The 25,297-nt window shown below is 39.7% G+C and overlaps 1 protein-coding gene across 2 annotated transcripts in view; it reads left to right on the top strand.

The window, feature by feature from the left end:
• Nucleotides 1-25,297, top strand: part of PLCH1 (phospholipase C eta 1) — a 184,161-nt gene that overhangs the window by 47,112 nt on the left and 111,752 nt on the right. The window lies entirely within an intron of this gene.

The following is a 25,297-nucleotide window of genomic DNA, read 5'->3' on the forward strand; positions in this document are numbered from 1 at the left end:
TTGAAGTGACTTCCAGATTAACTGGGCATGGTGTGTGAAAGAGAGCTTTCCAGGGCAATGGGGTGATGGTGACGCCATTTCTGAGATGGAGAGGCCTGAGAGAGGAGCAAGGTGGTTTGTGTGTGTCGGGGGTGGGCGGGGGTGGGCAAGAGTTGTTCTTTGGATATGTTAAGATTGAGATGTCTGTTAGGTATCTAGATGGAGATGTTGACAGGGAATTTGAATATCTGATTTTGAAACGCAGGAAAGAGGTTGTAGCTTTGTAGATTATACCTTTGGGAATCATCAGCATCATGGCACTTTCCAGGATCACTAAGGAGTGAGAGAAAGGAGAAGGTCACAGACTGAGGCCCCGGCTCCTCCAGATTTAGAGCTCAGAAAAAGGAGGATCATGTGGCAGAGTAAACCAAGGAGTACTGCCCAGTATGACACGAAAAACATCAGGGGAATATGATGTCCCAGAAGCCAGGGGAGGAAGTGTTTCAGGGAGAAGGGTTTGATCAGCTGGGGCAAATGCCACTGCAGGATTGAGTACAGGGAGTGTTCAGAAGTGGCTATTGGATTTGGCAAGGTGGAGGTCATGGACACACTTGATCAGCATGGTTTCCATAGAGTTAAGGACAAAAGCCTAGCTGGAATGGATTGAAGAGAGAGTGGTAACGAAAGAAATGGAGAGAGACAGCTCTTTTTGAGGAGTTTTTCCATAAAGATATGTACAGACATGGGGTAGTTACTAGATATAGAGAGGGATGTGGGGTCAAGGGGTGGAATTTATTAAGGGACTTTTTGTTTTTTTAAAGACACAGGTTCTCTCTCTCTTTTTTTTTTTTTTTTTTTTTTTTTGAGACAGAGTCTTGCTCTGTTGCCAGGGCTAGAGTGCCTGGCATCAGCCTGACTCACAGCAACCTCAAACTCTGGGACTCAAGCAATCCTCCTGCCTCAGCCTCCTGAGCAGGTGGGACTACAGGTGTGCGCCACCATGCCTGGCTAATTTTTTCTATTTTTAGTAGTTCCAGGCTAATTATTTCTATTTTTTAGTAGAGACAGGGTCTTGCTCTTGCTCAGGCTGGTCTTGAATTCCTGTCTTCAAGCTATCCTCCTGCCTCGGCTTCCCAGAGTTCTAGGATTACTGGTGTGAGCCACTGCGCCTTAGCCAAGATTCTCATTTTGTCACCAAGGCTGGAGTGCAGTAGCACAATCATAGCTCACCACAGCCTTAAACCCCTGAGCTCATGTGATCCTTTCAGACTCCTGAGTAGCTAGGACTACAGGTATGGTCCAGCACACCCGGCCAATTTTTTCATTTATTGTAGAGATGGGATCTTGCTATGTTGCCCAGGCTTGTCTCAAACTCCTGGCCTCAAGTGATTGTCCAGCCTTGGCCTCCCAAATTGCTGAGATTACAGGTGTGAGCCACTGTGCCCAGCCTGAGGGACTTTAGATAGCATATTTGATGGTTGTTATGAATATTCCAGTAGAGAAAAAACAAATTGATAATGTAGGAGAGCGAGGAAGCAGAATATATAGACATAGATAAAGATGGTAGGTGGAATGATGAATTTCTCTACCTGTTTCTCCTACTGGTGAAATTAGAAACAAAGTTATTAGCTGAGAGTGGAAGGGTATCCAGAGATTTGAAGAGAAAATTTGCATAGAAGTCATTTTGGATGTGATGGAATGAACTGACGAGGGAAACGAGGGCCCATTTGGAAAGTGAGGACATAAATTTAAGATGAGCCTTGTTTCCCGTATTTTGTGCAGGCACAAAGGACGTGGAGAATAGGAACTAACCTGGGTGAGGAACAAAGGGTGAAGAAATTGAGTGCATATGTGAGTCTGTGGAACCACCGCTGGGTAAAGAGGGCCACGAGGAAGACACATGGGTAGATTAAAAAAACCCCAATGACTTGGAACTCCCAATGGGGTGAAATAATTGGGATACCAGAGGAAGAGAGAAAAACAAAACAAAAGCCAGGTAGGGTAGAAATCTTGAATTGGAGATTTTGGGAATTATGCAATTAGTGGTAATGATATAATTAGGGTTCTAGAGTGGGAGCATTGAAGTGAGAGGCTGAGGTGGGTGAAGAGCAGATTATCACAAGTGAAGGGGTCCAGAAACAAAATTGCCAGAGTGTGGTGTACCATCCCACTTCCAGTCCATGTCACCAGGAATGATGGCAGAATAGAAGTGGAGCTTGGTGCAGAAATCGGCAACAGGGAACGAGGGAGAGTGCCGGAGAGGAAGTAGCAGGTGTTAAAGCAGAGGGCACTGCTTTCTTTGTAGGTGTGAGGAGGAAGCATGTTCCCAAAGTGGCAGCGAGGACAAGTAAATGAGGCATTTAAAACTCTTCTTGCATATAATAAGCATTCTATAAGTGGTAGAGGATATCTCATACTAAACGTTTGGTGAATAAATTATCTTGAAAATGTAGTGCTATGTCCAAAGTGGGCTCATAGAATGTGAGTGTGTTCAACAGGGTCCCACACAAAAAAACAAAACAGAAAGCTCTCCCTTTGCTAACCTGAAGGGGAATTCTGGCCGGCTGTGACTGGATGTGGATTTTGGAGAACTCTGGTGGAAAATAATCTTAATCTGGCCGTCTATGTGATGCTGGCTTCTTTGTGTATATTAGTTAAATGATGCAGTGCAAATGTAGACTATTAGCAAGGTACAAAATGATCACATCTGAAAAGCTTAACACAGTGCTTTTATAACAAAATGTTACAGGTTTTTGAGGGCTCTAGTAGCATGAGTGATTAAAGTTAACTGGCTTCCCACTGCCCAAACTCTCCTGGAATGCTTGGAAAAATGAGAGGTAGGGTTAGGTGTAAAGTCAAATAAATGCTAAAATCTAACTTGGTCCTCCTACTCATTTCAGATGATTTGATCATTATGTTCACCAAGAAAGTCAAATTAATAAGCTTGTCCTGCATGGTTAACTGCATGGGTCCAAAAGCTGTGAGGCATAACTTACATATTTTTAGAGATTCCTGGAGGGAGGAAAGCCTAGGAAATTAGGACTTGAAAAATAGAAGCCAATTGATATTCAGGTTTTCTTTTAGTTTATCCTAGGTAAGAATTTATCATCTCTGAAGTTTGATTTAAAAATAGTAATATTTCAGAAAAAACAATTGGAACATCTAATTTGCCTGTCAATAAAGCTGGAAGAAGGAAGCAGGGATCCTTTATATTAATGTTTCATGAGAGATCAGGTGGCAAGTAACTTCATATTGAAACAGAAAACCATCCGGAAGCAAAGTGAATGAGAATGCACCATGTTTACTCAGCATTGCAATTTGTTTGCTGGGAACATTAAGCTCCAGAGTTGTTTTCATATTAGCATATTCTTACTGATTTAAAAAAATTATAATATTAATCCATGCTCATCATTGGAAAATTTAATAGTATAGAAGTATGTGAAGCAAGATGTAAAAGTCCTCTTTTGAGTCATACTCTTGCACCCCGCTACTTGCTATTCCACTGTAGATATTCACAGTCGCTAGTTTGGTGTCTGTGTTTCCTAACTTTACCCTATGCGCACGCAAACATACTTTACCTTAAAAATGAAAATGTGTCTTATTATACATTCTGTTTGTATAATTTTTTTCCATTTAATATACACACATATAGAGGTTTATTTTTTCCTTACTGAGATATATGTATAAGACTACATATAATAGGAATATATACATTTCTATGTTATATATACATATCTGTCTCATTCTTTTTAACAACTGCATAGTTTTTAATATACTATCATGCTGTACCATAATTTAAGAAACTAATTCTTTGTTGACGGATACTTAAGTTTTTTCCTCTACAAATAATGCCATAACAGACATTCATTTACATATGCCTTTGAACTCTTGTGCAGTGTGAAAACTCCAAGAATTGAAGTTACAGACTTGCAGGATAGGAACATGCAAAATTTTGATAGATATTGATAATTGTCCCTCAAGTCTATGCGAATGCCTGTTTACCCACATTCTAGCCAACACTAGAGGATGTCAGCCTTTTAAATCCAGCCAATGATAGGATCTCATTACTTAAATCTGCATTTCTTTAAACATTAGCATAGTTAACATCTTCCGCATGTTAACTGGTAATTTCTTTATCTGTATATAGTCTATACAGACTATAAACCATTTTTATATTGGTCTTTTTCTTGTTGATGTCTAATAGCTTATTCAATATGAGATAAATGTAATGTTTGTCACATGTTGCAGATATATTCAACCCACTTTCTCTTAATTTCTGACAATGTTCATGATATATTTTGTCATATTCTCTGTAGTTTAAGGTGAATTAAGGCATATTCCAGTTCAGTGACTTAAGGCTAATTCTAGACTCCCGAGTAACCTTTGCTTTGCGAGGCTGCCAGCCCCCTGGCCACAGCAGCCCCCTGCTGGCCTGCCAACGGTTATCTCCCCTGGCGGTTCTCAGGGGGTGATACAGTGGTTGGTGCTTGTTTACAGCACTATTAGATTATTATATCACATACAGGCAATGTGTTTTAGTAGCGAGAGCATGGATTTGGATTTGGAAGTTCTTGGTTTGGGTATTTTCCTGCTGTATACTAATTGTGTGATCCTTGGAAATTTCACTTCTTAAACAAAAGTTATACCAATCACATCTCACAGGTGATGTCACGTGACATGATGAAAGTAAATAATATAAGCCATAAAGGGCTCTGTACACACTGTTTTAGTTTCATGATAGTTTTTTGGTGGGGGGTGGTGCTAGTAAGAGACTGTTTGAGGAAGACCACAGGAAGTTGCAAAACTGTGACGCTTTCCTCCCCTGTGCCTCCCTAGGCCTGCATCACTCACTCCCTGAGCCTTTATTTACTTTTCAATAGGTTTTGGAATGGTTCTCTTTGCCTCCATTCCCACTCGTGGTCCAAATCGGAGTCAGACGAAAGATGGGTCGGCTGCCCATGCCGAGGTGCCATGTGATAAGGGGAAGCTAAAATGACTAGAAATGTGAGATGGAGAAAACTGGTTGGAAGTCAATAGGGGTGGGGAACTGAGACCCCCTACAATGGCAGGGCTGCTCCTAACTGTAGGGTAGGTTGTGCATTGTGCTACTTGGGATGTGCACAACCTGCGCACAGTATGTGGTGGCTCTGCTTGAAGGATACGTGCCTGCCAGATGGTCCCCAGGCCTCCTTGTAAGGGGAACAAAGGTTGCTGAGTAGCATGGTTTGTTTTGTTGATCAGGTTATTACTTGGGGGCCAAAACAGAATTACACAGGGCACTGGAGAGGCTGGAGCTGACACCCAAGGGCTTCCTTGCCTCACTTTCCTCAAGCAGCCTCAGTTATGTCTCTAAATCAATGTTGAACAAATATTTAAAGACTGCTGGTTGAACAGGGCCTCAAATCATGAGCCCACATATCTTAGTTCTGCCCTGGTCTGAGTCCTCCCTTGTGTGTCTGGGTTTCTCCATTTGTCCTCTCAGCTTCATTCTTATCCTCCCAGACTGTCCCCCAAGCCACAGCCAGGCTAATCTTTAGAAAAGGCTAACCTCATCAGGTTACCTCCCTGCTGAATAGCCGTCAGTGGATTTGTGTTGCTCTTAGGATGAAAACCGAGATCCTTCGCATGGCCTAAGAGGCTCTCTGTGACTGGCCCTGCCTGCCCTGCCACCCATTGTCACAGCAGTCTTGCAGGGCTGATCCCTCCTAATGGCCTGCTCCACCCTGTTTTTCCCTGGCTGATTGCTGCTCAGCCTCAGAGCTCAGATTAAAAGCCACTTCCACAGAGAAGCCTTCCCTGACAGCTGAGGCTGCACCAGGTCCTTTGTCATTTTCTTTCTCTTTATATCCTGTTGTGCCTTTCCGTGGCACTTGTGATAAATATTATGAAATGCTTTGTTGTCTGATTTGTTGTTTTGTGTCAGCCACCTCTGCTTAATGAAGACAGGCATTCTGTCTATCTTGCTCACTATTGTATTCTAAGCACCTAGAATACATCTCATACGCAGTCGAGATATTTGCTGAAAGACAGAATGTATGACTATATGAATAACCGCAGCACTTTGGGAAATTTATATGTGACCAGGCCTTTCTCCCTGCCGGAAATTGGACGTGCACCAGGGGAGTGGGGTCTTTGCAAAAGAGGAGACTCTTTTTGCCAGGGAGGACACCAAGACCAGAAGCTTAGAAACATACTGAGGCTATAAATGGTCCGACCTATCCCTAAAGCTGCCCTTAAGGACTTCTTTTCCTTTCCAAGGCCACCGACATCTTGTGGTGATGGCTCTTCTGCCTGTTGTTTGTTTCTCGGTTTTTAACCCGACTTGATGAATACGAGAGGGTTGAAGGTGGGCATCAGCTTTCTATCAACTATATCAAACAAAGGAGGAAAAAAAAAGAAGGTGGGCATCAGGAAATCTCTAATACTAGTGTCCCTATTCCCTAGCGGCTGGGAGGAACTTAAGTTCTTAGCTCTGACTGTATGGATACAGTCCTACTGTCTACTCCTAGAGCTGATGACTATTAATATATCACTGATTACATTATGCTTCCTCCCTCCATTTGATCCAAGAGTCAAATTTTCAAATCTGAGTTTTCAATTTGAAAACGTGCAAATTTCTTTTTTATTGCCTTCAGATAAATATGACAGGTTAAAGACACAAATTGCTCCTTCTCCAAACCCTACTATAATTCCTCTGCTACCTAAAGTGGGGGCAGTGAATACTAGAGAAAGGGGAGAAAGCAGGAAAGTGCCCAGGATCTAAAAATCTAGTTTGGCTATAGGCTTAGAAATTCTAGATATTCTATTGATGCTTAAAACTACTTGTTGACTAAATAAAAGGATTAATGTTTATCCTGTCTTATCTTTAGACAATCATTTCTTTTTGTCTGTCTCAGAGGTTTTAACAAATTTTAAATTTTAATAAACATTTTTAAAGACTTTTGAAAAAGTCTTATTAAGTTTTAGAGTGAGAGTGCAGGATAGAGTCAAATATTTGCCAGTTATCAGTGAAAATCTTTTTCATGTCAAAAACCAGCTGGGCACTGCTTTACCAGGGACTTTTTTTTTTCCTAAAGTGCTATGTACATCTTTTTTCTCTCTGGTCTCCTAAGTTGGCTGCTTTGTTGATCTGCAAAGAAAATGCAATTTCCTGTTAATTGTGTCTTTGATCTATCTGATCTATCTGAAAGATCCTGCAAGTTTGGGAGAAAGGTTTAGGAAATGTGTCTTGGCTGATCAAGCTGTCCCCAGGAACATTCTTATTAAAGTCCTATTGGATGAAGCAGTCAAGCATCTTTCATCCTGGGAATGTTAAAGTGTGAGTAGGGAGTTCTTTAAATTGTTAGGAGCACAAATGCTTGTTTTTATGGTAGGAGAATACATTCCTTTTCCTTACTGACTCTCAGGTTAAGAATACATGCATTTTTTATTAGCTATGCTTTTACAACCTCAGCCTGCTGAATAGGAAAAGTAAATGGATTGGCCCTGTGTGATACAACATTTATACAAAATTGTTTCACTATGTGAAGAGAGTTGAAAATCAAGAATAAAGGGGATGGTTAATTTTTATCAGCTGCAACAAGCCTTGGTTCTGTATGAGTATTTGTTCTGGGGATGCATTCTATTTGTTAGATACGAATCAGTAAGGCTAGTTCACATACAAGGGGTGGGGAGTTAGACTTCATCTTTCCATGAAAGCAGTGTCAAAGAATTTGTGAATGTATTTTAAAACCACCACAGTTATGTATTGTAATGTTCCCTGTGCATCATTGCTTCATTGAGCTATTTTGTGAAAAGCCAGCCCAGGAAAATAGAGTCAGAATGTCAGAAGCATGCTGTGTTTATGGGTTTACATTTTCCGAGTTATTAAAGTGTATATAGGGTGTGGACTTGGAGCAGAAGGCAGGTTGTCTGGGAAATGAAGCTGGCTAGTCGGGGTGAGAGCGCACCAGGAAAAGCCTGATAGACCACGGGAAGGAGTTTCAGTTCCCCACTTAGGCCTGTGCTTTCCTGATTATGGTGACTTTACCCTCTAGGTCATTTGGAGGAGCGTCAGGATAAAAACGGTGCTGTTCTTAGGCAGCCAGTTTTACTCAAGGACCTCTGGGGACTCTTACTATGGAGTTGAAAGTGCAATTTCACATACTTTTAAAAGATAAAACAAGAGTCTTTGAAGGATTTGAGCTTGGGAATTAGGAAGCTAGAGTTGCAGGTCAGAAAGGTCACTATGGTTGTCAGTGCTGAGAAGGGGGAGGATGAGGTAGGAGGGCGACACTAGTTAGTCACTATCCAGGGCGCCATTGCAGAGGTTGTAGTGATAGCTGAGGTGAGAGATGAAGGACTGAATAGTGAGGATAGAGAGGGGAGAGTTCTGGAGGGAGAAGGGAGTGTGCATAATGTAGAAGAATGGAGGGGTCGGTTTCTGGCTCAATGGGGGGTTGGTGATATCACCACACACAAGATTGAAACCTGGAGGGGAACCATATGTAGGCGAGTGTGTTGACCATTTGTTTTTACTTTCTGTATCCTGATGCTTTCGAACATCTGGGCCTTGCTGATCCTTGAAGGGACGGCCCCTCCCAGAGTTAGCTAATTTCTAGAGAGAGTGAACAACTCTCCTGTGAGTGCACCTTTCATATACAAACCAATCCAGAGTCCAGACCCTCAGCCACCTCCCTGATCAGTCTCTTAAACACAGGCCACCATCCACCACCTGTCCTCATCACCCCAGGGCCAGGTGCAGACATCTGATGACAGCCCTTAGGCCCCCAGAGTCTTCTAAAATTATCCAAACTGGCAAATCCTAAGTCTGCTTACCCTGCCTCATGTGTTCCTTACTTTGGAGACCACAATAAAGGCTGTTGCCTGAGTTTCACCCTCACCCGTTCCCTTTGTCTCCTGACTGGCCCTGGTGCTTCCCGTGTGCACCGACCGCACCCCCGTGTTGCCCTGCTGTGCCTCCTGTTCTAGGGAACTGGGAGTTTAAAGAACTTCCTTCATGCCAGTCAGGTCTATGTGTCTTATCATACCTAAATAAAACAAATCTCAGGTACCCTTAAAAAGATGAGGCTATGCCAAGCACGGTGGTGCACACCTGTAATCCCACCTACTCCCAGCTGCTTGGGAGGATGAGGCAGGAGCATCACTTGAGGCCAGGAGTTCGAGGCTATAGTGCCTGTGAATAGCCACTGCACTCCAGCCTGGGCAACAGAGCAAGACCTGTCTCTTTTTTTGTTTGTTTTTAAAAAGCGAGGGTGATGAGGAGTTTGGCTTTAGACATGCTGAGTTTGAAATGTCTGGGGTACTGGGATATCTGGATGGAGATATCTAGGAGCAATTTGACAACAGGATTTGGGGATTTAGGGGCAACATCTCAATATTCCCTCTCCATTCTGTCTCATGGGGTGGTTCTGGGAAACAGTTGAGATCATGTATGAGAAGAAGCTTTGAAAATTATGAAGTACTATGTGAATGAAAATAATTCTTATCTCATCACTTTCCTTACAGTCTGGGGCTGCGTACTGTTAAAGTAGCTGTACCTCACTGAGAATAAGTGAAAAAGAAATTGTGTCATGACCCTTGTTTGCCAATCTCCATTCAGGCAGAAGCATTTATAGGAATTCCACTGGCTGGATGTCACTGCCACTACAATGGTTTGGGTTTGATTTTAAAAAGAGGAGCCTGCTCTTACCAACATAAGAGGGGAGGATTAGGAAGTAAATATTTTTCCCTTACTTAGATCTAGGGATAGTAATGGAAGGTATAAAATAAAAATAAACTAAACATGACCTAGCATAAAATCAAGATTTGAATTTCCTTTCTTAGAAATTCTTATCCTTCTTCTCCTTCAAAAAAAAATTGTTTCTTTTATTGTATGCTTTTTGGAATCAATACTTTTAACTTGTTCAATTTACTTCAGCTGTTTCTCAGATTGAATATTAAATAGCTCTGAGCTCCAGAGACCACAGACAGAAAGAGGTCAGGGCTGGGGCTCTGGAGAGCTGGACCATGTAACCCCCTCCCCACTCCCCGCAACATCCCTGCATTTCCCCATAGCTCCTGTAATTATACCTGTCTGTTAATATCATCGTCTCTCTTCATTCCAGTGACTGTTTTTTCTTCGGAAAGGAAAACAGAGTGTGTGATCCAGCCACAGAAATCAATGCAGGATGTCACCTCAAGTTACTTTTCTTTTCTGGGCCTGCACTTCTTCATCTCATAACAGTCAGGGACTGGGCAAGATCTTTGATGTATAAAATGCACTGGGTGGATGGGATTGTCCAACAAAAAGAGAAGAAAAGAAAACTTCATTAAATAGACCTTAGCGCTTGACTGCCACTCATTCCTTCATTCTTCATTCATACATCTATTTGCTCATTTATTCAACAAATACTGAACCCGTCCCCTGTACCGGGTACTGTTGTATACATTGGGAAAACACAATGACAAGCAAACCCAGACATGACCCCTGCTCTCATGTAGCTTATATGGTACCAGGCATAATGTTGACAGGTCCAATGAAATGGTTATGCAGAATATAAATAATGGAATGATTTTGAACAGTTCAAGATTAATTTCATGGGAGTGATATCACATTGCCAAGGCATTCTGAAGGATTAATGCCAATGTCAACAGACACGCAGACATTTTATTATCTTTTGCTGATAACAAATTACCCCAAAACTAATAACCATTAATTATCAGAGTTTCTGTGTCAGGGATTCAGAAATGTCTTGGTTAGGTGCTTCTACCTTGGGGTACCTCGTGAGAATACAGTCAGAAATAGCAGAAACTGCACCATCTGCTTACTCACGTGGCTCTCACGTTGTTGCTGGTGGGACACTTCAGTTTCTCTTCATGTGGGTGTCTCCACAGGGCTGCTTGAGTGTCCTCATGACATGGTGACTGGCTAACCCCAGACTGCAGTGATCTAAGAAACTAAGTTGGAAGCTGCAAGGCTTTTACAATCTAGCTTTGGAAGTCACCCTGTCACTTTCATCATAGTCTATTGGTCATATGGACTGAATCAATGTAGGATGAGACTTTACAAAGACATGGATATCAGGAGTCAAGGCTATCTCAGCTATCTGGCAGGGTGGGCTCTCTTGGAGGCTGGCTACCATGGGCATTGTTTCAGGATTAAGTTCAGGTATATATAACATAAAATCCAAATAAAAGTGCCTTAAACAAGAATTGATTTTCCTACATGTGAAAATCCTGAAGTAGGCAGTCTGGGCCTAGTGTAGCAGCTCTGTGCCCTACCATGTCTCAGATTTCTTCTATCTTTCTGCACTACCATGGTCAGGACTTTGGTAATTATTAAGCTGTGTGACATAAGGCAGAAGGACGGGTAGCATAAGGGAAGGGGCTAGCTTCCATTTTCAGGGAAGCCTTGTGATTACAAGGCAGTTGCTGCAGTTCCTGCCATCAAATCTACATTTAGATAATAGGAAGAGGCAAGGACAAAAGAGCACCTCTTAACTGGAAGCAAAGAGCAGTATCTGTTACAGGTCAAAATAAAACCTCATGTTCTTTTGCTTCTTCTGTAGATTGATTGTGGACTGCTAGACCCACCTTTGTTATCAATAGCACACAGAATCTGCAAGTGTGAGTTTCTGATTATATGTCCATTATTTTTAAGAAAACACATCACAAAATAAATCCCAAATTAATATTTCCCTGGATGAGACGATTTCTAGGATCTCATAGGTTGAGAACCATTTTATCAGGAAAATGAGGGCTTTAGATCAAATCATATTACCATAAAATAAAATTTGACGAGCTGAACTAAGGTTAGGTAACTTTGGTTAATGGAAGTCCCCCCAATTATAGCTGGTAATAAATTACCCCAAAACTAACAACCCCAATTCCCACTATACAAATTGCATAAAAATTAATGTTAGTAGATATTCTCATGCATTTAAAAAAAATTTTTGGTGTCTGTTTTCACTTGACTATAGATAGTTGACAAAGGAAGGCAACAATATTAATAAGAAAAACCTAAGTAGCCAACAATATTTAGAGGGAAAACCCTAATAGTTGATCATACTTGGTTGATTGCTTTGTTGATATTTTGGCCAGTTGTCTGCTCTGCGATGTATGATGGTGTGTATGTTGGCGTTAAGTATGAAGAGCCTGGGTTGTATCTTACAAAGAATGCCATGACCTACTGTTGCTCTGTCCCCTAGTGCACTGATAGTCTATCCTGGCTTGGGTGGGTTCCTGTGACCCTTAATTGGGGAATGCATTTCACCTCTGGGTATCACAGGACTGTTTTATTGAATGTCACTTGACATAGGAAGTCTTAAGTATGTCATTTGTGCATTTGCCATTTTTTTTAATTGGCTATCAGTAAAGAGTTTAGAAACTAATATAAGAATAGTGAATTAGTCAGGGTTCTCCAGAGAAATAGACCAATTTCTATTTGAAGATATGTAGCCAATTGTTTATAATTAATCTCTTTTACACACACACACACACACACACACACACAGAGTCATGCTCTGCATAATGATGTTTTGCTCAATGACGGACCACATATGACAGTGGTCCCATAAGATTATAATGGAGCTGAAAAATTCCTATTGCTTAGTATTTACTATACTATGCTTTTTTTTTTATCATTATTTTAGAGTGCACCCTTTCTTCTTATTTAAAAAAGAGGTAACTGTAAAACAGCCTCAGGCAGGTCCTTCCGGAGGCATTCTAGAAGGCATGTTATCACAGGAAATGGCAGCTCCATGTGTGTTATTGTCTTTGAAGACTTTCCACTTGGTCAAGATGTGGAGGTGGAAGACAGTGATATTGATGATCCTGACTGTGTAGGCTTAGCTTAATGTGTGTGTATATGCCTTAGTTTTTAACAAAAAAGTTTAAAAAGTGAAAAAACAAAGCCTATAGAATACGGATATAAAGAAAGAAAATATTTTTGTACAACTATACAATGTGTATTTTAAACTAAGTGTTATTACAAAAGATTCAAGTTAAAAAAATTAAAAGTTTATAAAGTAAACAAGTTATAGTAAGCTAAGGTTAATTTATTATTAAAGAAAGAAATTTTTTTAATAAATGTATTGTAGCCTAATCACACGGAGTTTATCAAATCTATAGTAGTGTACAGTAATGTGCTGGGCCTTCACATTCACACACTCACTCCTCACTGACTGACTCAGCCAGAGCAACTTCCAGTCCTATGAGCTCCATTCATGGTAAGTGCCCTATACAGCTGTATCTTCTTTTTGTCTTTTTAACCACATTTTTACGGTACCTTTTCTATGTTTAGATATGCTCAGATACACAAATACCAGTGTGCTACAGTTGCCTACAGTATTCAGTGCAGTAACATGCTGTACAGGTTTTTACCTAGGAGTAATAGGCTGTACCATATAGCCTATGTGTATGATGTTCACACAATGAAATCACATAATGATACATTTGTCAGCATGTATCCTTGTCATTAAGTGATACATAACTGTGTGTGTGTGTGTATGCACACTCTCTCTCTATACATAATGAGATAAAAATGAGATTTATATACAGTCAGCCCTGTGTGTCCATGTGTTCCCCATCTATTGATTCAATCAACCGTGAATCAAAAATATTTGAAAAAAATTGTATCTGTACTGAACAGGTACAGACATTTTCTTTCATTATTCCCTAAGCAATACAGTATAATAACTATTTATAAGGAATTTACATTGTCTTAGGTATTATATATAATCTAGAGATAATTTAAAGTATCCAGGAGGCCATGCTCAGGTTGTATACAAATACTATTTCATATATACCTTTTATACCTTATTTTATATAAGGAACTTGAGGATCTACAGACTTTGGTATCTGCAGCAGATCCTGGAACCAATTACCCATGGATACTGTGGGACAACTATATATATAATGAGATTTATCATGAAGAATTGGCTCACATGATTATCGAGGCTGAGAAGTCCTATGATCTACCATCTGCAAACTGGAGACCCAAGGAAGGTGGTAGTTTCCAAGCGTAAAGGCCTGAAAACCAGGAATGCTAATGACATAAATCCCAGTCCAAGGGCAGAAGTCCAATGTCTCAGCTCAAGTCAGACAGAGAGAGCCAATTCAACCTTCCTCTGCCTTTAAATTCTATTCAGGCCAGTAATGGATTGGATGTAGCCCATCCATGTGGGGGAAGGCCATCTACTTCACTCAGTCCGCCAATTCAAATGCTAACCTCTTCCAGACACACCCTTACACACCCCCCCACAGATAATGCTTAATCAGGTATCTGGGCATGCTGTGGCCAGTTAAGTTGGCACATTAACCATCACAAGTGGAGCCCCTTAGACTTCTTTCAGTTAAGGTGATGGTAGAGGCCATGTGAAAGAGTCTACAATTTATCCTGAGTGGGTTTTTTTTTTTTTTTTTTTTTGGCTTTCTTCTGTCATTGTACCAAAGAATGTAGTGATTTTTAATCTAAAGTAACATCTGGGCCTTGGGAAATAGTTCAGAGTGTGCATGCTGGACTCCTACTCTACCTTATTAATTGTATGACCTTGAGGAAGTTACTTAGCTTACTTACTGTGCCTTGGTATCGTCTGCTGTCATATAGGGATAATAAAAGTACATACCTCATAGGATTATTTTGATTATTAAATGACTGCAAGCACTCTAAATACTACATTGTGAGTATATATTAAATGCTTGATAAATTTAGCTATCCTTTTTTTAAATTGTTGCATTAATGCCTTCATTATTCTTGTAACTGGGAAAAATTACTCTTGATCCATTCTTTAGTATGCCAACCTTCAGCAGCTGGTGAATCTTTGCATTAGTGGTTTTATTTAGATTTTTGGCTGATTGAACAGGATTAATTTCTGGCCTAGTTTTTAATAACTTTTCTGCCAGAAAAGACATTAGGTTTTTTTGTGGGTTTAGTATGACTTTTTGATTGTCAGGATCCAGGGGACCTAAATTTGAGTTTTGATGAGGACCTCTCCCTGACTCTCAATATTTTGACCACAAAGTGGATCTAACATAATTAGGGAATATATGGGTTTATCATACAGAGAGAAGTACAAGATAGTATAATATTTATGACCATTTAAGTCTAAGAAAAAAATCTATAAAGAGAAATTATAGGAAACACTTGAATTCTCAAGATTTGTAGTTTAAAAGAAATGGTAAATGTTAGGGCCAGTTAAACAATCTTACAAGGTGTATGTTTTTGTGGTTTATTTTTTAGGTTGAAAGTCAGGTATAAACATGTATTCCAGGTGACACAGCAGCTATAGGGCTTGGGTAATTATAGAATGTGAAATTCTTTCTTATTGCAAAGCTACAACAGTCTTCATTTCAATACTTGTGCTCACTTCTTTTTAGCTAGCTTAATATTTAGTTATATTTAGAAGTGTAGAGAGCCCTAAATTTTAAAGGATTTAGGAAGATTTGTGAAATTAGCAAAATAACTGCTACCAAGTGTTTGTTACCTATGAATTCATTTATTGAAATTTACTTTGAGAGGCTTAGGAAATGATCTACAACATTCATGAAGAAATGTTGAAGACTATGCTAAAACGAACTGTAGACTGATACATTCCCTGGGCAATTGTGAAATATGGCACTCTTAAATAATAGAAACTCTCTGGTGACTTAATCTCTGGTCCTAGTGATTTAATTACATAATCATGGAGGTTTTGGACTAGCAATCTCATAATTTATTGATGCTGGGGTGACAAAGGATGCGTTTTCATGTAATGTTTAGAAATGTTAGATAAAATACGCCCTTTTGAAGAGAAATAGCCTGTTTAAATTTTGCCATTGGGCTGCATTACACGTTAGCAACAGACACTTACCTGGAATCCTACACTGTTAAATGACCACAAAGCCTCCTATTTGCAATCTCGCCCCATTCTAACCCATTCTCTACTCTCAGCCAGGGTGCTGTTTGTAAAGATGATTACCTCTTCATGGATCACTCTGCTTAAAACCCTTCAGTGCCTCACAGAGCCTTCAAAGAAAGTCCAGACTGCTATTACATTCTCTCTCTCCTTCCCATTTTAAGTTTTATTCTGTCTTGCTATTTTATTACCCCGACATCTTGGATGTTGAATCATCCCAAGGAACTGAAAGATGGCCAGGCTTCCCAAGAGACTGGAACCTGGAGCACAGGCAGTCCTTGCTGCCCAGCTCTGATCTCCGTGGCTTTCCCTGCCATCTGCCTCATTCTCTTTCTCTGCACACTGCCTTTCTCTGCTTTGGCATATCTGGAAATGGCCACCCCACAGCTCTCTGGTTTAGATGTCTTTCCTGCAAGTGATCAGCAGAGATAGAGGCTCTACTGCAAGTTCTTGGGAAAGCGAACTGATGGTTTAGAGTTAGGTGGACTCCCAGGGTGCTCCTCTGAGCCTGGGAGCTGACCCTGGGAGTAGTGTTGGCTGTGAGAGCAGGCTGCCATTGGCAGGTGGGAGTGTTTAAAGTGCTCCCAGATATAACACAGGGAATCTTTTTTTTTTTTTTTTTTGAGACAGAGTCTCACTCTGTTGCCCGGGCTAGAGTGAGTGCCGTGGCGTCAGCCTAGCTCACAGCAACCTCAAACTCCTGGGCTTAAGCGATCCTACTGCCTCAGCCTCCCGAGTAGCTGGGACTACAGGCATGTGCCACCATGCCCGGCTAATTTTTTGTATATATATATATTTTAGTTGTCCATATAATTTCTTTCTATTTTTAGTAGAGACGGGGTCTTGCTCTTGCTCAGGCTGGTCTCGAACTCCTGACCTTGAGCGATCCACCCGCCTCGGCCTCCCAGAGTGCTAGGATTACAGGCGTGAGCCACCGCACCCGGCCGGGAATCTTTTTAGATAGCCAATTTTGGTTGCTTTGCCTCCCTGCTTTATGCCCCTACTCCCAATGACTGTAATCTCAGATGTCTTCAAATAGACTTGGGCTTTTGTCTTTGGTATCAAGGGCTGTGATTGCCATCTACATGGTTTATTTATGGCAAGCTTAATGTAGCCAAGAATTTATCTTCCAATCAGGTGGCATATCTCGTGGATTTTTTTCATTTATTTATTAATTATCTAGATTATTATGGGGGATGCACGGATATAATCCTATGTAGTTTAAAGTCCAGTTTACTTTTTGGAGAAACTAATGTTATATATTTAAGCTGCATTTACTTGCTTATACTGGGTTATACTCCTTTATTCATTAATATTTTCTCCCAGATCGTATTCCAATATTATGGCAAGCAGTCCAACCCTTTAATCATTTGCCTGTACACATGTCTTTGATTCATTTAGAAGTGCTACTCATTCCAGTTGGGAGTAACTAGGAGAATAGACATGTTGGAAAAATAGAAATACTCCAATAGTAATATTGTATGACATTATGAGTTTGACATTAATTAAATAACAAGAGATAGACTTTGTATAATCTGAGAAACTGGAAGCTTTAAGATTATAAACATGACAACTTGCCCAAATCATTTCTAGAGTTGGAGGTAGCTCGGAAGTTCAAGACTTCACAAATAAACATTTACATGCAAAGAGAAAAATCAGAAAAATCATAGCCAAATCCAAATGAAGTCACAGCTGGCTGCTTCAGAAAAAAGAAGGATGAGCTTTGTTGGCAAAGTCAGCTATTCTGCGTGTTTAAAGCATACTTAGCAGAGTCTAAAAGAAACAGTTTGTCTCTCTCTTCTAGTAGGCTTAAATTTAGCTCCTTGTGGGAACTGATGGGATGTCTGTGCATGGTTGAGGGTATATGGCATTGTATTTTTAAATTTCAGTGTTGGGAACTGTCGAAGGGGTTATATCACTAGAGTATTTCTTGGGGTGATAGTGGGTGAAAAGTATGAGACCATTTGGTAAACCTATTTGTTGAATATTTGAAACCACATTCTCTTGTGGTGGGAGGGAGCATTGTTTGAACTCAAATTCTTAAAGTTGACTACTTAAAAAAAATCATTTGGATGGCTTTGCCATGATAATCAGTATGAAATAAATAAGGGGAAAAAGCATAAGGCACTAACAAATGCCATCAATAGAGATGCTAAAGCTCAGAATGATCTTTAATGTCAAGCTTAAATTTGAGAGTCAGTTTAGAATTCCTAACTGTTGAGCCTTTTTCCTTTGTACCCTGGTTGGGTGTAGCTCAAGGTGTCAGGGGACTCTTTCATAAGAAGATGTTATGTTAATAATTCCATAAAGGCCTTATTCAAGAGCCCCATTTGAATACATTTTGAGATGGAATGTCATCTCTGCAGTTGGTGATTTGAAAGGTTACTTTAAATCCACTGAATAAACATACTGAAAAAGGTGAGAGGTTCTCTTTGGTTATGAAAATGTGTGATTTGATGTATGCTAATTGTGGCAAAGATAATCTCCTAATCTTCAGTATTAGCTGTAGATCTGTCCTGTACTTCTCTGTGGAAGAGGTGCAAGATTAATATGATTTGCTGTCTGAGAAAATAAAAGTGATAAGATGTGAGACTATTTACAAAACACATTTTGCATAGCAAAAGTGCTAATTGAATGTAATATTTTCCCATCTGGAGGAAAAAATAATTTGAATTTTGAATTCACTTCTTATCTACATAGCATTTTGCTCACCCTAAGGACTTTTCTCATGTTGTATTAGGACAGGAACAAACATATTTTTCCAGTAATGTTGGCCTGGCCAAATTCGTACACAAACTTTCTTCTGCTTCTTTTTTACATGACATTGTGCTCAGGGGCTGGCCAAAATTAAGGATCTAGCTCTTTTGGAACTGACTGACTAGCCCATAGGAAAATGGACCTCTGACCGAAGACTCATTCATTAGTTCTAGTCAGTTTAATTTTTTAATACAATTTTTGCATTCAGGTATATTTTATAATGTTCAGACCATACCTTTATCTCTAAAAGTCTTAGACTTTAATCAGGTTGGGGTGGGGGGTGGAGAGCTGCTGAGCTTTAAGCTGTTCTACAGATACTATTTACAGGAAAGTTAGGTCGCCTAGCGCAATCTGTCTCTGTTGGATGGCTGTTTTATTGTTGTTTTCAATTTCTAGTCCATCACAGACTGATAATTTCATAGAATACAATAAAGAATCAATTACTAACAATAAAAGACCAAGACATAAAAATATAAGCTCCAAATTTGTGTCAGATTTAATGGATATAAAATTAGTCTGTCAAATTTTTAGAGTATCTAAATTCTTTCAATTTATCTATACTTATAGTGAAATAAGTATACTTATCTCATTTTGTACTCATCACAACCAGTTTGCACACTGGCACAGGTCCTGGGATTACTTTGAGACACCAAATCTAATTATTTAGTTGGAGTTAAAAAAGTTAAATCAAACTAGATACTTCCATTTAAAAAATTTCCCAAAATTATATCTTGATTTAAATTTATTATATTAATATTTTTTTCCTAGTAACAGCAAAACATTCACCACATCTTCCCTCCCCCCCCCTTTTTTTTAAACAGCCTCAACAGGTTAATCCTATTCCAGGGAAGTCCAGGTTATCTGCCCAGTCCTGGGTGAATCTTGATCGGATTAGTTATTCCAGTTTCCTGTTGAATGACTGGTGTAGAGATAAGTGACATAATTCTGGTCAATGACATGTGAGGAAAGATGGGGCACTTCTGAGAAAGTTTTCTTTCCTCTTAAAAAAGCTATGGTGAAATGATTTGAGGACATGATGCCTCGAGCTGATACAGCCATCTGCCAACCTATCAATTTTGGATGACCAGAGTAGAAAGATGGAAGAAACATGGATTTCTAATGAATTATCAAACTGCTAAATAAACTAATCTTTCTACTGCCTTCCAAACTTCTTTTTGTGTGGGATAAAAAAATTCCCTATTTTTTAGCAATATGTATTTATTGATAGTTGATCTTTCTTTTACTTGCAGCCAAAAGCATCTAAACAGTAATTTGCTAGTATTAATAGTTCAATATATATGATGTTTTAATAATGAGTTCAATTTTTCAGGAAAATCAATAATTTATTATATAGTTAAGAATCAATTTCCCATGCAACATTCTGTCCTAAAGCATAGCTTTTCATCAGGTGGTAGCTCTTAGGTTTGCAGAAGAAAGCCTAGCAGAAGGAATATACCGATCTCTGTAGGATTTGCTTGGCAAGACAAACGTTTAAGCAGCAGCATATGTCACAAAAACAAACTGTTCTGCAGCAATAAAGACTGTTTTTGTTTTGAGATATAGGGCGTTTCTAACCTTTGTGCTGGGGCAGGTGAAATCAAGTCTGAATCTCTTGAGTGTTGAAGTAACGTGCACCATGTCACAATCCTCTCAGAACAGACTGTAGGATATGGATTATCAATAACCATTGGAAGCTTCTGACTAAAGGGTTGCACAGTCTTTTTTTCTTCCTTAGCACTCTGCTCCCAGCCTTTAAAGTTTACTGAAATGCCCAGATGGAGGAAGATACAAGCTGCAGGGCTTGAGAAGTACCTATGGGTATAAAAGAAGCTATCATGAGGCATTTTGGGGTTGGAGTGTGAGACGAGTGGGTGGGACAGAAAAAAGAGATGGGGGCCAAATGAGTGAGTGTAGCTAGCAATAGAGCTGGGAGATTTTAATTTTTCTAATTAAGAAATGACGGCCGGGCTTGGTGGCTCACGCCTGTAATCCTAGCACTCTGGGAGGCTGAGGCGGGAGGATCGCTCCAGATCAGGAGTTTGAGACCATTCTGAGCAAGAGCAAGACCCCTGTCTCTACTAAAAATAGAAAGAAATTATCTGGACAGCTAAAAATATATATAGAAAAAATTAGCCGGGCATGGTGGCGCACTCCTGTAGTCCCAGCTACTAGGGAGGCTGAGGCAGGAGGATTGCTTGAGCCCAGGAGTTTGAGGTTGCTATGAGCTAGGCTGATGCCACGGCACTCTAGCCTGGGCAACAGAGCGAGACTCTGTCTCAAAAAAAAAAAAAGAAAGAAAGAAAGAAAGAAAGAAAGAAGTGGCACTTTAAGGGCCGCCATTATTACGATTTAGATATTGTCCTGAGCACTTCCCTTATATTAATTCACTTAATCCTCACCACAATCCGACTAAACAGATAACATTATCATGCCTGGTTACAGACTAAATGAAAGAGTCCAGTCCAGGGAAGTTGAGTAACTAGCCCAAGGTCCACAACCACAATAGTCCATGCACTTACCCATGAACTATTCTTTCCATATGGGATATCTCAACAATACAGACAAGTACAAAAAATAGTCTAGGAATCACCCAGGTATCCAGTACTCCACTCTGTCATTGAAAGAAATACAGCTTTACAAACATAGGTGGTCCCTGCGTACCTCTTTCTGCTGCAAGTCCTCCCTTTCTGTGGTTTTTCCTTCTGGCACGAGGTCTCGTTCAGTTTTTGGTAGAGAGGCTGGGTTTCCTTTCTCATGCCTCCTGGGCCCTGCTTACTTAAGCAGCAGTTCTGAGAGAAGCAGTTTTCTTCAGCCTCTTTTCTGGAACCCAGAGCCACACTGCTGTGTGTTCCAGACAGTGAGCCAACCTCTGGATGCCCTCATGGAGTAGATCCTTCCGCCCTCATTTAGTTCTCCTTTTCCTGCAGGTGCTCAGCGACCAGCCCCACTGCTCACTGTTGGTCCCAGTGACCTGCAGCCCCACAGTTTCAGCCCCTGTCACCACCATGAGCCCAGTGGGAAAATTGGAAGGGTGGTGGTTGTGATTTGGTGGAAAAGAGGCATACCAGTGCTACCCTGGGCAGTGCTTATTCCTCATTTGATGGTCATCAGGAGGTGGCGCAATTGAGCACCGTCCCTGTGTTTACGGCACAGGCGGCCTGTGGTAGTGCAACACACTGCTGTTTCTTGCTTGGAGCAGCGATGGCCAGGCTGTTCGATTTACTGCACGGCCCTCACTTGGTCATGAACACCTTATTTTCTGAGTTGTTTTGATTCCAAGAAATTAGGCTGATTATTTTTGGAAGGATACATGGAATTATTTTAACAGTTAAATGAAATTGTTATTGAAATGCAAGTTTTCCTGCCACCCAAGGGTGATCAACAGTAGGGAGCCTGCTATAGGCTTAGTTATTGATGCTGTTAGAACAACTCAGAGGAATTTGCAAGACACGGATTGCAGCCTATAACTCCCCCCAAAGTATGTTTATCTTAAGTAAAAGAACGATGGAGTCAGAAATGCTTCACCATGGAGTCTCTGCTATAATTATCCTTTGATTTATTCATCAACCACTTATCATTTACCTCTTGCCAAACATTGGTAAGTATGGGAGACAGCAGTAATAAAAACAGATAAAAATTCTTACCCTTATGGAACTTACATTCTAGCAGGAGAGATAGACAGTAATAAAAGAATTAAGTATATAAATATGTAGGTACATATATGTGTCTGTATCTATATATAATGTTAGGTAATAAGTGCTGAAAGAAAACAGCAGTGAAGAAAATAGGAAAGAGTTTTTTTTTTTTTTTTATTAAACTCTATTTCAAGGAACATATTATCAGTGCCTAAGAAGATATATCATTCTAAGTACAATAATCAAAATAAGATTATATGATTTAGACTGCATAGCATCATAGGGGACCTCCAGTTTGGACTATGATATATTTGAGAAGGTGGACCTCTGAGCAGGCAGCTCTTGGGCCCTCTCAGCAATGGGCACTATAGGTCAGTTTCCACCCTCAGAGGTGACCCTCTTCATGTTCTGCCCCATCTCCTGCCCTTCTCCCCTCTGGCCCCTGTAGTAAAACTGATCATGGTAAAAAGAGAAAACCTTGAGTTTTTCACATACAGGGAAGGGAAAATGCTGAATCTGGAAATATTTTCTGGCAGAATTCTGCCCGTATTGGCAATATTGACAGAAGTGAAGGTGATTTTTCTTTTCCAGGAAAGAATTTTGGTATGTATGGGTCTAACTGGGTTAGGACATGAGAAAGAAGTCAGCCTAGGAATACAACAAGTTGGAAATGAGCTTTTTGTTAATATTAGAAATTCAAACAAGGATTACTTTCCTAATGTGATTGCCATGAGTGTTCATAACATTAATGCTACAGATCACATGCAGACTGTCTTCTTAAGGTTACTAATAAAAAAATTCCCACAAATCAGGTTATAACTTTAAGACGCCTTTTAAAAAAATTACATCAGGAATATTTTTTTTCTTTTGCAAGATTTTCCTTTAACCAGAGCCCTTAAAAATCTTTTGTGGTCAATCACTTTAAAGTGCCTACATGGACATGGCTTTATAGAGACACAATTAAATTGTTTTAGGCCTAATCATCTCAGAATACCAGAAGAGAAGGCAGAAAATTGTATTTTAAAAACTGCATTTTGGACTGGAAAGTATTTAATCCCTAAAGATAAACTGCTTTACAGCTGATTTATTCATGGATATGATGATGGCTCTAGAAAGTAACAGATACTTGATGTAGTTTCCCCGAATAATTTCAAATTCTGGATTAAAGCATGGTAATCGATTTAAAGCAGTCATGACTTTTTTGTTCAGATAGAGATATAGGAAGTAGTGCACTGTGACTACAAATCAGCTGATTTTGTGGAGTTTCCACTTGTAGCTTTTTGGTAGCTGGAATATTTCAGCCACTGGGCACAGCTCTTTTCAGACACAGTAATTATCACTTGCTGACATGGTCCCATTAAGCCACATCCTACGTCTGACAGAGTTGATGGCCACTGTGGAAGTACCGAAAGCTGCCCTAGATGAGACAAACTGGCCAGACTTGCTTAAGCTGAAAACCCGGAACCCTCACATTTCAAGAACAAAAGGAAGGATACACTGGTCAAAATGTGATTTCAGTTAAACCAACCTTGTTGATTATTTTTGTATTTCTAAGTTGAGTACTTAAAAACAACAAAAAAAGAGTCCTTCTGGTCACTTGTTCTCCCAGGGATAGACTCCTTTAAATGGCCAATAGTGGTAATTGTTCCCTAAATGCCCACAGATGCTTCTGCATTATTCATCAGAAGTTTCCTCTATCATTAGAATAGCACTGCCTTGCATGGAGCAAATGTTTTCTGAGATTTAAAGAAGATGTAGGTCTAGTTGGTGCTTCTTAAACTTTCAGATTTGGATTGGGCAGATAAACTCTGATGTTTGAATTGCCCTTGTTCTGCTGGAGGAAAGGGATTTCTGATTACAGTATTTATCAGCAATTGAAGTGCTGAATCAGTTGCAAATATTCAAAATAGCATGCAAACTGGGACATAACTGTCCTGTGAGTAGATCTTCAGGGAAGCAACCTTGTAGTATAGCAGTTCTATATGTTCATTCCTGTATTGAATGTCATGGTGGCCCAGGGCAGGGAGAGTCAGAGTCCAAGCAAGGGTTGTACATCTCTTGGTGTTGACTTGTACTGCTGCCTCAACACTTTTTATTGAACTGAAGTCCTACTGATTCAAGTGCATGCATCATGTTTCAACACAGCATACCTTTGAACTTGGCAATGATCACTAATGTGCAAGAGCACCATCCCATTTTTAAGGCTTGTATTTTATTGTTTGTTGAGCATCTACTCTGAATCTACTTTTGTGCTCTTGTGAATTTACCAAAGTTGTCAGAATTGTTTTCTACATTATGCATTGCTATGACTCCAAGTCAGGGAAAAGTGACTCAAATGTGTACTACTTTGATTCTTAATAGTAAATTTGGATCAGAAAGATAAATAACTCTTAAGAATAAGACAAATTTTTTCCTTAAAAATTAAAAATTAGAAGTAGTTTTTGTGGTGAGTGATAAAAGAGTATTTTAAATTTAAGAATTCCCCCATCATATTAAAAGCATTTGGTGTTTTTCTTTTAATTTTCAAGTCTCTTTTATATAGTTCTTATTCCATATGGACAAGTAGCATATTAAGTAGTAGTTTAAAAAGTAAAAAAGTGTATTTTATTTTAAAAATATAACTAGTTTATTGGAGAAAAAAATAGAAAACAGAGAAGAGAATAAAGAAGAATCATCTGTAACCCTGTAATCCAGAAACAAATATAGTTGGCATTTTGGTATAAAGCCTTCTAGTCTTTTTTCCTTTTCTCATGATATATATAAAATACAGATGTAATGTTAGAGACTCCTCTTTGTGTGATTCGCTACAGTGCAGGAGTGAAAGAAAGAAAAGAAAGAAAAGAAAAAAGAAAATGTAGATGGGTAGATGGTAGATACCAAAGGAGTGAGTTACGGTGAAGTCTCACAGACAGCCCAGCCCAAAGACCTGCTTTTTTAGGATATTTATCTGTATTGAAACTTAGAGTTCTGCAAGATATTTTCACTGGATAAGTTTTCCAACCAGCTAGGTGACTCCACTGTACTCTGATTGATCTAAGAGAACATTTTCCT

The sequence above is a fragment of the Eulemur rufifrons genome, chromosome 7, assembly GCF_041146395.1.
Source record: "Eulemur rufifrons isolate Redbay chromosome 7, OSU_ERuf_1, whole genome shotgun sequence".
Taxonomy (NCBI): Eukaryota; Metazoa; Chordata; class Mammalia; order Primates; family Lemuridae; genus Eulemur; species Eulemur rufifrons.